Genomic DNA, 13108 nt, shown 5'->3' with positions numbered 1-13108 from the left:
TTTGCGTGTACACAAAAAAGTAAGAAAGGTATAAAAAAAAGCGGATTTATGATCTGGAAATGGGCGTAATTCTCTATATCTCTTGTACTTGATCATTTTTTTAATTGTCGCAAATGTATAATAATGACGCGGGCTTTCTGCAATATCCGAAGAAAAGTATAGATGGTGTTTATCAATTATACGAAATTACCATTGTAATTATTTATTAATTATTATTATTCAATTTAATTGTGACATAATTTTGTTAAGAGCAGCAGTCACAGAAATTATTCGGAGCTAGCGGTCAAAACCATGGGCTGGAAATTATCAATAAAAATTCAATAAAATGGATTGGAAAAATTTGATTTAAAATTATAATAGAGAGTTTGTAAGTCTGTGTATAATACATACATAATTCATAAAATATTGGACAACCATAAACGATCTCTCAGAATACAAAACATTGTAATTGAATGTGATACTTTTATAATAATAATAGGTACAAGTACAATATTCAGTATTACACTAATACACTATGACGTATCACGTATGTATGTTTAATTTTTTTTTACCAATAAACACCTGTAATTCATATGGTATTTGGGAGTAAATTTAAATTAATGTAGTTTAAGTATTTCAATTTTTAAGAATGATTCTACTCATTACAAAGTCATATATATTTTTTTTCTTAATTCATTTGACATAAATATAAAACATTGAAATGTATACATTATAATGTTTAATTAATTAACAAGCAACGCTGGAAATTAACTAGTTACTCTTGGGTTTTTGATAATTTAACTACTTACTTAATTAACTTAATTTTTTTTTTTAATTAATGTAAAATCAACTAATTCATTTCTCACTTAATTTTAGTTCATTTTCTCTTCAATTTTATTGTACTTTATTTCATTTCAATTGATTTCGTTTTCATGTCAAAAATATTTAAACTGTAATTATAAAACTGTTTTTAGTTTAGTAAAAAAATAAAAATATATTTGTTCTTAACATTACTTACTTAACTAAATTAACCAAAAACTAAATTGAATTAGAAAAAATTTCTTATTAATGCTTATATTAACTTATAATATTTAACTCAGTTAAAAAAAAATCACTAACTCCCCAGATCTTTAACTTTTCTAATTTAGTTGAAACGTATGTAATAAAACTAAACAAAATAAGGTATACATCTTAATTTTAAAATACCTAGTGTTTTTTTTTTTTTAGATTTTTGGGTTAGTAGAATTTTTTTATTAGAAGACTCAAAATACGACCTTCATGTTGAATAAGTTAGACACCTACGTGAATGGTAAAATGCTCTAAGTTATTCAAAAATTCAAATTCAAATACACATTAAAATATATATATTTTGAGTTCAAAATTGGATCAAACATAATATAATATTTTATTCAAAATAAAAAACATCCTTGATCTAAATAAAACTTGTTTAAATATACTATAATAAAAACTACTGGAGTATATCAATTGCAGAAATCTAAAAATCTATTTCATAAAATGTTTTATCCACTTTATACAATTTCATAACCTACCTATATTATATCAGATATAAAAACTTTTTATTATTATTAATAATATATTAGGTGTACGGAGATTGGTTTAAACATTTACTTAATAAAATGCATTTCTCTTAACAACATACATATTATATATATGTATATAATATATATTAAATTTAATATTGAATCGTAGAAATGTATACATTTTAACAGTTGGCCATGCATAAACTACGGATTTAGGTTATTAACAAAGCTTTTACATTTTATTCATACAAATAATTTCTATTGTATTTTATAGATCACTATAGAAATAAAATAATATAAATTATACATAAATATAATTTGTTTACAAAGTATAATGTAGAGATATGCTACAGTTGATCTATGTTCTACATAACATATAGTTTTTCCGAAAAAGTAAAAAAAAAACAAATGCAATAAAACTCATAAAGCCATAACTATAAATAATGAAAAATCTAGGAACTGCAAGAAAAATAGTAAATATTTACTAAGCCAGCGTATACATAATATCACTCGTTATTAGTAGAAAAAAATGTTCTTTTAGACTGGTAAAAGATCTTTAAATTACCTTTTTATAGTTGTCGTAGAAGATATATTAATTATTTACTAATTTTTGTTTACTACCATTTTATTTATTTATTCTGTAGAAATTCTAAATGATTAAAGTTTTTTTTTTTAAATTTGAATTATTCTATTTTACCTGTACCAATTGATATATTTTTATTAATATTTAAATTAGTTCTCTAGTATAAACTATCTTAAATTATCTTATGAAATACCTTTTATAAAGGTGATAATTTTTAATTGAAAAAAATAGGTAAATACTAACAATCTTTTTGTGTTATAATATGTCTCTGCTATTATTCTTTTTATTTATAGGTAGGTAATATAGAAATAACAATTAATTATTAAAATCCCATAATGTTTAATAATAAGTTTTGTATTGAAAATACTTATTTTTTGAGAGGCTCTTGTTATCATTTTGTTGGTTATTTTTTTATGCAGTCCCCGTGAATTCTGAAATGACACCAGAAAACAAGTACCCAACTTAAATTTTGAAAACAATTTAATCTAATCATTAATGTTTGTACATCGCATATGCTTATTGTAAAAATATCTTTGTATATTTTCAAATATATTATGTAAAAAAAAAAAGTTTTGAATGAAATTAACAATATAGTATCTAACTTAATTGTATGATTTTTATAATTCTAATATAGTTGTTTTATAAGAAAATAATGTGATTATCACATTGTTAAAATTAATTAACTGTAACATTATGAAAGTTTTCAACTATTTACTATAGTCGACACTTATATGGCTTATGAGTAGGTAATAATTAATATACCTTCCCATATACGTATGTACCAAACATTATATACAAATACAATAATTATTTAATGAAAGTGAATTTTATTATTATTATTAAATAGTTATAAGATATATTTTGTTATTTTAAAAGCAATATAAATGAAAATATTAGTTGATTTCGATTATTCATCATAAATACATTTATTTTTATTTTTGGTACAGAATACTAAGCTTACGTCAAAATACATATTAACTTCATATACCTAAATAAATACAATGGTTTTCTTAGATTGAGTTGTACATATCAAAACGTTTTAGAAATACGATGGCTTTGTTGATGTTGTCTTCAATTGGGCTAAGGGCTTCAAAGTGGTTGTCAGACATTTCTAGAATTTTTCTTGTTGCTATATGGTTTTTACAGTAGACAAAGAGGTGCTCGGCTGTAAGAGGTTCTTCTCAGCTTTAGCGCATTACAAGTTGTTGTCTTCGTATAAAATATGCATGGGACATCTCTGAGTGACTAATACGTAGTCCATTTATAATTACTTCATCTTTACGATTCAATGAATGAGCTTATTTTTTATACTCCAGTATGTCGTATATGGTAGTATTTTTGGTTCCTTTAAGTTTTTTTTTGGTTTACCGCCATTCGGATTCCCATAAATTGGTATAATAGGTGCTAATATTCTTATAGATGTCAATGAGCGAGGGATAGATGCTTATTTCCGTCGTAGGGTTCGCTACTGTTTCACTAAGTAGTAATTTTGCCAACTTTCTCATCGTCATCTAAATAAATATTAGTTTGTTTTATGAACGTTTTTATGATTTAAATTACTTATAACTATTGCCTATTTAAAAAAAATAAAAATAAATGGTTCGTGTGTTGAATATGTAGCCTAATGTTAAACTGTTTTGTTCAATTAAGTATTCATAACTATCTCAATTTTTTAATCGGCCCTATAAATAAATGTGGCCATTCTAATACATACAGTAAAAAAAAATGTTTCAAAAAGGATATTTATTTACACAAATACGGCGCAGCAGTTTAAGACTCTATAATATAATAAAATATGAAATATTGTGAAATAATGTGCATATTGCAAAGGTCAATTATACTAATTCATATTTAATAACTATGTGAAAATTATAATATTATAAAACATGGTTAGTTAATAGTTATATTACCGCATATTAACTACACTAATAATGGAATTGTTAGAATGCTAGTTTGATTGTATCAAACAAATATTAAGGAGCATTATTTTGTACTATGTTATATATAGTTGAAACATTATACAGATGTACTTATAAACTACATTGTGAAAACACATAATTGTTTATATTTTAGAATAATAAAAATATTTTGAAGTATTAAGTAATACCAAATTCAAATTTAGCAATCATCTATTATTTATAAATAATTGCAATTTAGATACTAATTATAATTTACTTAATTTCCTAAATGTGTACAAAAATACTTACTACAATATAATTTTTTACACTTGATTAATGATTTGTAAGCTGGTTAATACATATGTTAGTTATTTAAAAATATAAAAATAAATATTACATTACATTATTCATGGAAGTATTAGTTTAAAATTAAGTCTTATGAATATAATAGTTAGATTATCAAAATCTCGCATGTGGATATGCGATTGACATAAATTGTACCAGTTTTCCACGCTGTCCTAGCCGCTAGGTAAGATTTAGGTACCTGTGACTCCAACCAGACTTGAGACATATATCTATGGTTATGATCTAGGGCTTGGATTTCTAAGCATTCGCATATTTTTTTTCTCTAATCCAAATACATTGGCTGTCAGTTACGTCCACGATTTGGCTCATACAAAATTGAATTTTTATTTTTATTGCACAATTTTATTCAAAATGTGTATAACCGTATACTTAGAGCTATTGGATATTTATTTTAAAAAAACGTAAAAATTGTATTTATCTAATGACAATCTATAACTATATTGTTTTATTTGTCGTGAATATTATATCTTATTTATAACCTGACATGATGGGTTACATCGAATAAAATGCTATTTAGGACGCGTTTTTGTCGTGTACATACAAAATTCAATGGTTTGTATTTGATATTTGCTGTACATATTATAAACAAACAATTTCAAAGTGAGGATGTTAAACATGACACTTTCTAAAGAATTTTCAAAACTGATGGTAAAATACTGTATTTTATAGAGTTGTATCCCTCAGGCCCTACTGTCTCATTCTCCATCGTCATGTTTATGTAGTTTAGACATTAGACTCCAAACAAGTCAGTTTGCTTTTGATAATATTGCTATAGTTATTTACTATACCTATAATTGTACGATTTTTAACTCAACTACCCAACTTTTCCACCTGACATAAGAGGTTTTTAACAGTGTAATTAAATTAAATATATTTTATAATTTTTAATTAAATTTGAACGTTGAATCTATCTTAATTCTTAGAACCTTTATCCATTGTTATAATGTATTATATTGTGTATATTATAAATTACTATACTTATTTATTTTATTTTTTATTCATTAAATTGTTGAGTAATTTGTATATGTGTAACAAATTGTCTTGCCTGTTGGACATGTGAGGACATACACAGATTGCCAGAATACTCTATAGTCTATACCTAATCCTATATACATAGCAGACTTTATATAACTATATAAGTCTATGGGTGCTTATGTACTATATCTTTATATCTACTAGGTATTAAAGAAATCAATTTGTTTTTCTACTTGAAAGTAACTATCTTTTATTTATCGAGGTTATTTATGAATCTTTGAAAACCTGCTTTGACGTTATCCAAGATAAATTATGATTTTGTACAATTTTTTTTGTCTAGCACATTTTAATAAATTTTATTATATTAATTTACATGATTTTATTTATAATCACAATTTATTGAAATTGTGGGACCATGAATAAATGGCACCAAATTATCAGTATTAGACATCTGTAAATGTGTTATTCAATAACAAATTTGAATGTTATGGTATCATTAATTTAAAACCTCGTTATTTGGTCGAACTCAAAAATGACTAAGGGTAGATATTTGATATTGTTTTCGAATTTTTATATTAGCATTTTATATAAGTCATACAATTTTAAAAATATTTTTTATCTTTTTGGTCTATTTATAAACAATTTAAAGTTGAAATTTTGTTTATTTTTTTCTAAAAATATGTATAAAAATATTTTCTACTAGGCCAATGGGCTTGAAAGTTGTATACTTGTATACAAGGTTTCTCATGAGCTTTTATAATAGCAATTCAACAATATAAAATATATTAGACATGTTTTTTTTTTCATCAAAATAATGAACATTTTCAAAATATTTTACATTTAAAAATTTATAAAATGTTTTATTTTTATAGATAAGGATTGAAAATTGTAAGCAAGATTTTTCTTAAGTATTTCATAATGTAACCAAAGAATCTAAAAATTGTATAAGCACAGTTTTTTTAATAGTTGTTTATAGTTCAAATTTTTATGGAATTAGATATTTAAACGGAAAATAACGATTTTAGTTATTTTTTGTAGTTTAAAAATATCATCATAATAACTATTAGCATGATAGATCATTTTTCGAATACAATGATTGTACATCATTGAATTCAAATTTAACACATCCATTATAATTACAGTATCCACACGACCACACGACACCTAAATACCTAATGTACTGCACAGCGGTATCCACTAGCCCACATTGTTTTCTTTTAGCAGTCTAAAAACCGGCACACATATTAATATAATATAAAGTATAAACTGTTTTACTTTTGTAATTCATAATAAGAAATAATAATAAAATAATATGTGCACCCATATTGTCACTGTTTTTAATATTTTATCATATTAAAACTAATACTTAGTACCTAATAATTGTCAGTTGTATTCCAAGTCATTATTAGAAGGAAGTGAATGACAATTAATATAGGTACATGAATAACGAATACTATCAAACATCAGCCACGGAAATGTATGATTATTTTCAATACGAGAAGATATAATTTTTCGTGGTTCAGCAAGTTAGGTACCACTGCTTTACAATCTCAACAAGATGTTCAATATTATTTTCTCGTGATTAACGTCACCACTCATGTAGGTTGCCAGGTTCCTAACCTATCAGTTACAGCATGTCGTCAAGAATCGGTAATTGAATATGACACGAATGTGTAAATAGTCTAAACGTATCAAATCTAGCATAATATTGTATTGTTTCATTTATTTTACACTTCTATTACGATTTATTTTTGTAGTATTTTCATGCAATATTCTGATATTGCAATTAAATTGGAACCGCTCAAATCCGTGACGATCGTTACGCAATAACTGAATTAACTGTTAGGGAGAGGGAAAGGTAAGGTTTATTTTCTCTAGGTGTCTCGATTTTAAATAACTGTTTACAAAATGTTCTGGAACTATAATTAAATATTCGACAAATTTGCGCTCTAAATCGATAATTTATTTGTTTAAACCGTTCACAGTTTTTTCGCAGATAATTAATCAACGAGACACTCATCACTCATCAGCAGCTACACACAGACTGCAGCCCGACCTTGGACAATAGAAAACTAGCATTATCTTTAATGAATCTTCGGAATTCTAGGGGACACTGTGCATTCGTGCAAACTGCAAATCCATAACAACCTGTTGCGTCATTGGAAGTTGATGTTCTAGTTATTATTGTCACTGCCTTATACATAGTTTCACTGAAATCAATTAACAACTACTATAGATTATTTCATAAACTAGTTCGATAGAACGTGACAATTATTTTTTCTATTCGTTGTTTTTACTTTTTACATTATTTTCACTTAAAAGAAATCGAAATGGACGAAAAAAGGAAATGGGTGAAGTCGGAAGCTTATTCACCAGTAGTATGTATGCCTATCTGGTAGTACCTAAATAGGTAGCTATATACTTACCTACGTATATTATTCATACTCAAAAAAGACTTTAAATCATCTACAGCTACAGCCAAGTAGGTACTTGGGGTAATCGGAAAAAAAAGTCCCGGTAAAAAAAGTCCCAGAAAAAAAAGTCCCGGTAAAAAAGTCCCGGTAAAAAAAGTCCCACACTAGGAAAAAAAGTCCCGAAAAAAAAATATTATTCTTGTAGGTACTTGTACAGTTCTATAGTAAGTTGTGCTTTGTATTTTAGTGTGTAACTGTGTAAGTGTAATGAATAAAATGCTTGTACATATATTTGTCATCTACCATAATAAGTAATAAATAATAGAAAAAAAAGTTTACTGGAAAATACCAAAATACTTATTCTTATACTGCACTTGTACAGTTGTACTTTGTACTTATTTTAGTGTGTAATGTATTGGTAGGTATAAAATATATTTGTCCGCAGATGAAGCGAAATTAGCTTTAGATGCTGTAGGAGATTCGAAAACTGTTAAAAAACTAGGGCAAACTCGGACAGTAGAAAAACGGCTGCAAAATTTATGTATACAAATACAAGCGGGCAATATCGGTGTTTTAGATTTTTTAACAGCCGTAACTCGTAAGTCATAATATAAGAAAGAGGTGTACCTAATTATAATATTACATTTTTATAGCATTATTATTATAATTATATTGGTACTTTAATTGTATTATTATTATTTACTTTTATTTGACTTACTTATTATTGACTATTTATTATTGTAATAAATTGTAAGTAATTAACATCTTTTATGATATTATATGACTTTGTATGTATTTATATATTCATCGGGACTTTTTTTTCCTAGTGTGGGACTTTTTTTACCGGGACTTTTTTACCGGGACTTTTTTTCCGGGACTTTTTTTACGGGGACTTTTTTTTCCGCGATTCGTACTTGGGAGTTGGGGGTGAAATATTCGTTACAGCCCATACAACAAAATTTGTAGAATACCTAGGTATTTTAATTTATTACCGTTAACATATTTATGCATTTTATTCATATACGATAAAAATGTATAATATAATAGGTATAGACATTTATTAAAAATAATAGTAACTATTGTTTTCAATATATTAAAATTAGGTACATTTTTATCAATTTGATTTATTGGCACATACGTATTAATACACAGACCCATAAACATTATAAGTTGGGTATAATAAATATATATATATATAGGTACTCTGTAGACAGCACTTCCGCATTCATAGTGTGCAACAACGCGTTACTTATATCGTTGCGTTTGTCATATTTTTCGCTCGTTTCTTTTTGCGGCAGACCAGTGATTATCCATCGTGGTTTCTGCATATACCTAGTATGTATTCAATGTACATACCTACAAATGACAATACATATAATCCTTAATGTGTTCAGATGTAATAAGTGACTAAGAAATCAAACTTACGCAAAAAGTATTTTAGGCAGGTGGTAGGTATAGTGGTATACACTATAGACTATAGACTCTATAGTACAGAGTATGGTACGCTTATATTATCTATATATTTGCAAAGTATGGGTACCTATATTATTATTTTTTCTTTCTACCATTTACCGAACACACCTGCCATTCATAGTTGAAAATATCAAACAAATACCAATATTCGTTTGTTTACACGCCTCTGTAGCCGTAGAGGTTTAACATTTAGGTAGATAAAAGGTAAATACTATAACCATACATTCGTGTAGACGGATATTTACCTACTATTTAGTCAAATATTAGAGGACTTGAATTTAATTATAAAATTTAAATAAATAAACAAATACACTAAGCACGATGAGTAGATGTTAAAATTATGTGAATATTAGTGATTATTTTTACAGGAAGAAAACCATATTGTATCCATGTGTACCTAAAGACAAAACAGGACTTTCAAAATTGTTTTTATTTTATTAAAAATTGTTGGGGTGGGCCAGTAAATGGGGCAAAGGTCTAGATACTTTCAGGGCGGACAACGGTCCTATTTGAACCACCTCTGTTTATAAAGGTAGGTAGGTAAACACTTTTACTTTATATAATCGTACAACGTGTACCACTAGAGTCGGCCTGGCACACCAAACGTGAAAGTCAAATGGATCAATTTTTTTAAAGGGCCCCATATAATGAATGGCCTTGCCCCTGTAAAGAAAAATGAAGTGCTGTTAAATATTCTGATAAATACTTTGCAGAGTTACTGTACTCCCTATATAGACCAGGAACACGCCAAGCAAATAAAACATTTAATAGGTCCCCCCTTCCTCAAAAAAAACAGCGGGGCCCAGCCATAGATAATATTATATAATATATATTATCTATGGGACCAGCGGCCCTGGCCAGGCCTACACTGGTACCTATTACTAGAAAGCCTCAATAACAATAATAATATTCATAAGGCTCTCTACCTATTACGTATTATAAAATATTACACACACACACTTGTTGCTGGCCAAGTGGTCACTGATCCACGATCAGTGCTGAAGTGCGTCACTGCGTCAGTGCGTGTTGCAGAATTGTTACTCCCGATCACAATAATATGAATTGTTTACCTTTATGTAGCACCTGCCGGCCTATATCGTTGAATAATATATATCGCCGTGACTAATCAATGAGAAAGTAGGTAACCATGCGGTGGGTCTAAACGTCAATAACACACACACACATTATACCTACTAGTATGTATGTATATATATATATATACGATCTACGAATTTATTATATTAGGTATAGATGTATTGTCCGTTTACTTGAAAATAATAAAAATAATAACAATAATAATAGCCGTACCGTTGCTTACCGTATTGTTTTGATATAGGTTGATAGGTACCATAAAACTTTAAATATAAATATAAACATAATATTATAATTAGGTACCTACTATTAAATTTGTGATCCCAATATAATACCAACGGTACATGGTATATCCCATGTGGTAACATAATAGGGATTATGCGCTATAATTTATTATATATACCTACAGCAGAAAAATTAGTCAGCTAAACTACAGGCCTATTAATTACGTATTTCCTGTAATGAGCTTTCGACTAAATCGTTGAAATGTAGCACTAAATGGGCTTCCCACCTAACTACATTAATCGTCCAGTAGGTATATTATGTTTAGTATCATTATGCATTACTATGTGTAAGATATAAATCAATTGATTTCAAGATAATTTGTAGCTTAATACAAGATATCATATTATTTTTGCTCAATTTAGGACTGAATTTTAATTTAAAAGTCAAAACCAATCTTTGGTTAAGATAGAACTGTCGTACCAACTACTTTTACTTAGTGCTTACTATAAATACTCTAATTTTATTTGTTTGTATACTATTTACTTTTTTGGTTTATCTTTTTTTTCCTAGGCTTTTTTTACTCACTGACTAAAGACCACTGATCTAAATACAATACGAACCCAATAGTATTTTATACAGTTTGCATCGTTCCTTTTATATAAGTACTTTTAAAATCTAAAAGTATCTGTTTTTAAGAATTTTAGTTGTTTGTTTATTATTTTAAAATTGTATGCAGATTTTAGATTCTTAGTTGATTAATATTCACATTTCTGTATATAGGTATATAATAATATCAGTTGATTTGGATGTTTAACAAAAATGTCTAGTACCTAGGTATTTACCTAGTTACCTATAGTTATCTCTGGGTAGGTACCTTGGTATATGATTTCTAGCTTACACCCTTATATAATATTTTATCTTACATAAAAAAGTTATAAATTTTGCCTTATTACCAAATGTGTTGCAGCTGTTTTAGACTGTCATATATTCATATACCTACTGTCTTAAGTTTTAACCAAACATTGTTCCGTTTAGTTTACCTAGGGTGAATTGGAAGTATTACCAATCATGGTACCTATACTTATTACTTATTAGGTAGGTACCTAGGTATGTTAGACTTAGTGCATTCCAGATACATTTTAGTAGTTGGTACATATATCACACAAATCTAAATATATTGAATATTGATCGATTATAGGTAATAGGTAGGTAGGTAGGTAGGTAGGCGTATTAAACAATTATTAGATTTTAAATGCGTAAAATTGTAAATATAGGTAGTTACTCAATGATAGGTAAAATGTATAATAAATCAATTTCTATCTGTCCGATGCATCATGCATATCATTAGTTATGTTTTTTTCATTCGAACTAGGTACACACTGAATATATATATTTATTTATACATTCAAAATAAACATATCATTTTGAACTAAAACACTAAAAATGTAATTAATAAATAATATCCCAAAAGTCACGGGTCACCTACCTACCTACCTATATTATATATTTATAAAGGTTTCTGTATCTATTTATACCTAGCAAATAAAAAATAAAAACCAAACGATATATTTTACTGAGCTATGGGACATGTCGTTATACAGAGAAAGCCGCCATGTATTGGTTTAATATTTACCAATACGCTTACATTCGACATTATTATACCAATCAAACCGTAAAAATCGGAAAACTCAAGTGGTACATGGTGGGGTGGCGGTGGACGGCTGTTATATAAACGGATTTTTCACTTTTCCCTGTATATAGTTTGAATATTGTGGCTCAAGAAACAACAACTGATTTTCATGTACTTATAGGTACATATACAGATACTGAAAACACTGGCAAAGACAAATATAAATTATGAACACAAAACAGGTATGTTTTAATGATTTTAATAAAATAAAATAAAATTGAATTTTACATAGTTAGGTTTAAGTATCTATAATGACATAGGGACATGCTATTTGTTTTAAAAAAAAGGTACCTACCTACCTTTATTATATTATTATACCCTTACTTAGATAGTTAGATAGGTATAATTTAAACAAACAAGTTTTTTTTAACTATACTTTTTTAAATATGTTTTTCTTTTACTTTCTTTTAAAGCATGGCTTCTATTTTTCTTTAAATATTTTGTGTTGTATTGATTTACTTCTATAAGTAAGAGGTAGGCAATATTAATAATAAATAATTACCTACCTACCTAATAAGTAGGTACTCATGTAGTGAATTGTAAATATAATTTTTTATTGCAGAATTAAATTTGGTTACAACTTATTTTTTTAAGTTAGGTATTATTATTATTACTTTTCATATAAATTGTAATAATTAATCATTACCTATGTATTCTTTTATATCCTAAGTATGATAAATTATTTCACAGACCATTATCTGTAAATGAAATTGGTTCTACTTAGTTAATTATTGAATGTATAAAACATGGCTCTTAGTTTTTCAATACAATATTTATTTTATTTTCAATAAGTACCTACTTACCTATTCATGAAGATTCAAGAAATTTGTGAAACATATGTAAATATGTCACTATATTTAATTAATAATTTA

This window comes from Myzus persicae, unplaced genomic scaffold (genome assembly GCF_001856785.1).
Source record: "Myzus persicae strain clone G006 unplaced genomic scaffold, MPER_G0061.0, whole genome shotgun sequence".
Taxonomy (NCBI): domain Eukaryota; kingdom Metazoa; phylum Arthropoda; class Insecta; order Hemiptera; family Aphididae; genus Myzus; species Myzus persicae.
The sequence above is the reverse complement of the archived record's forward strand: the minus strand, read 5'-3'. Positions refer to the sequence as shown.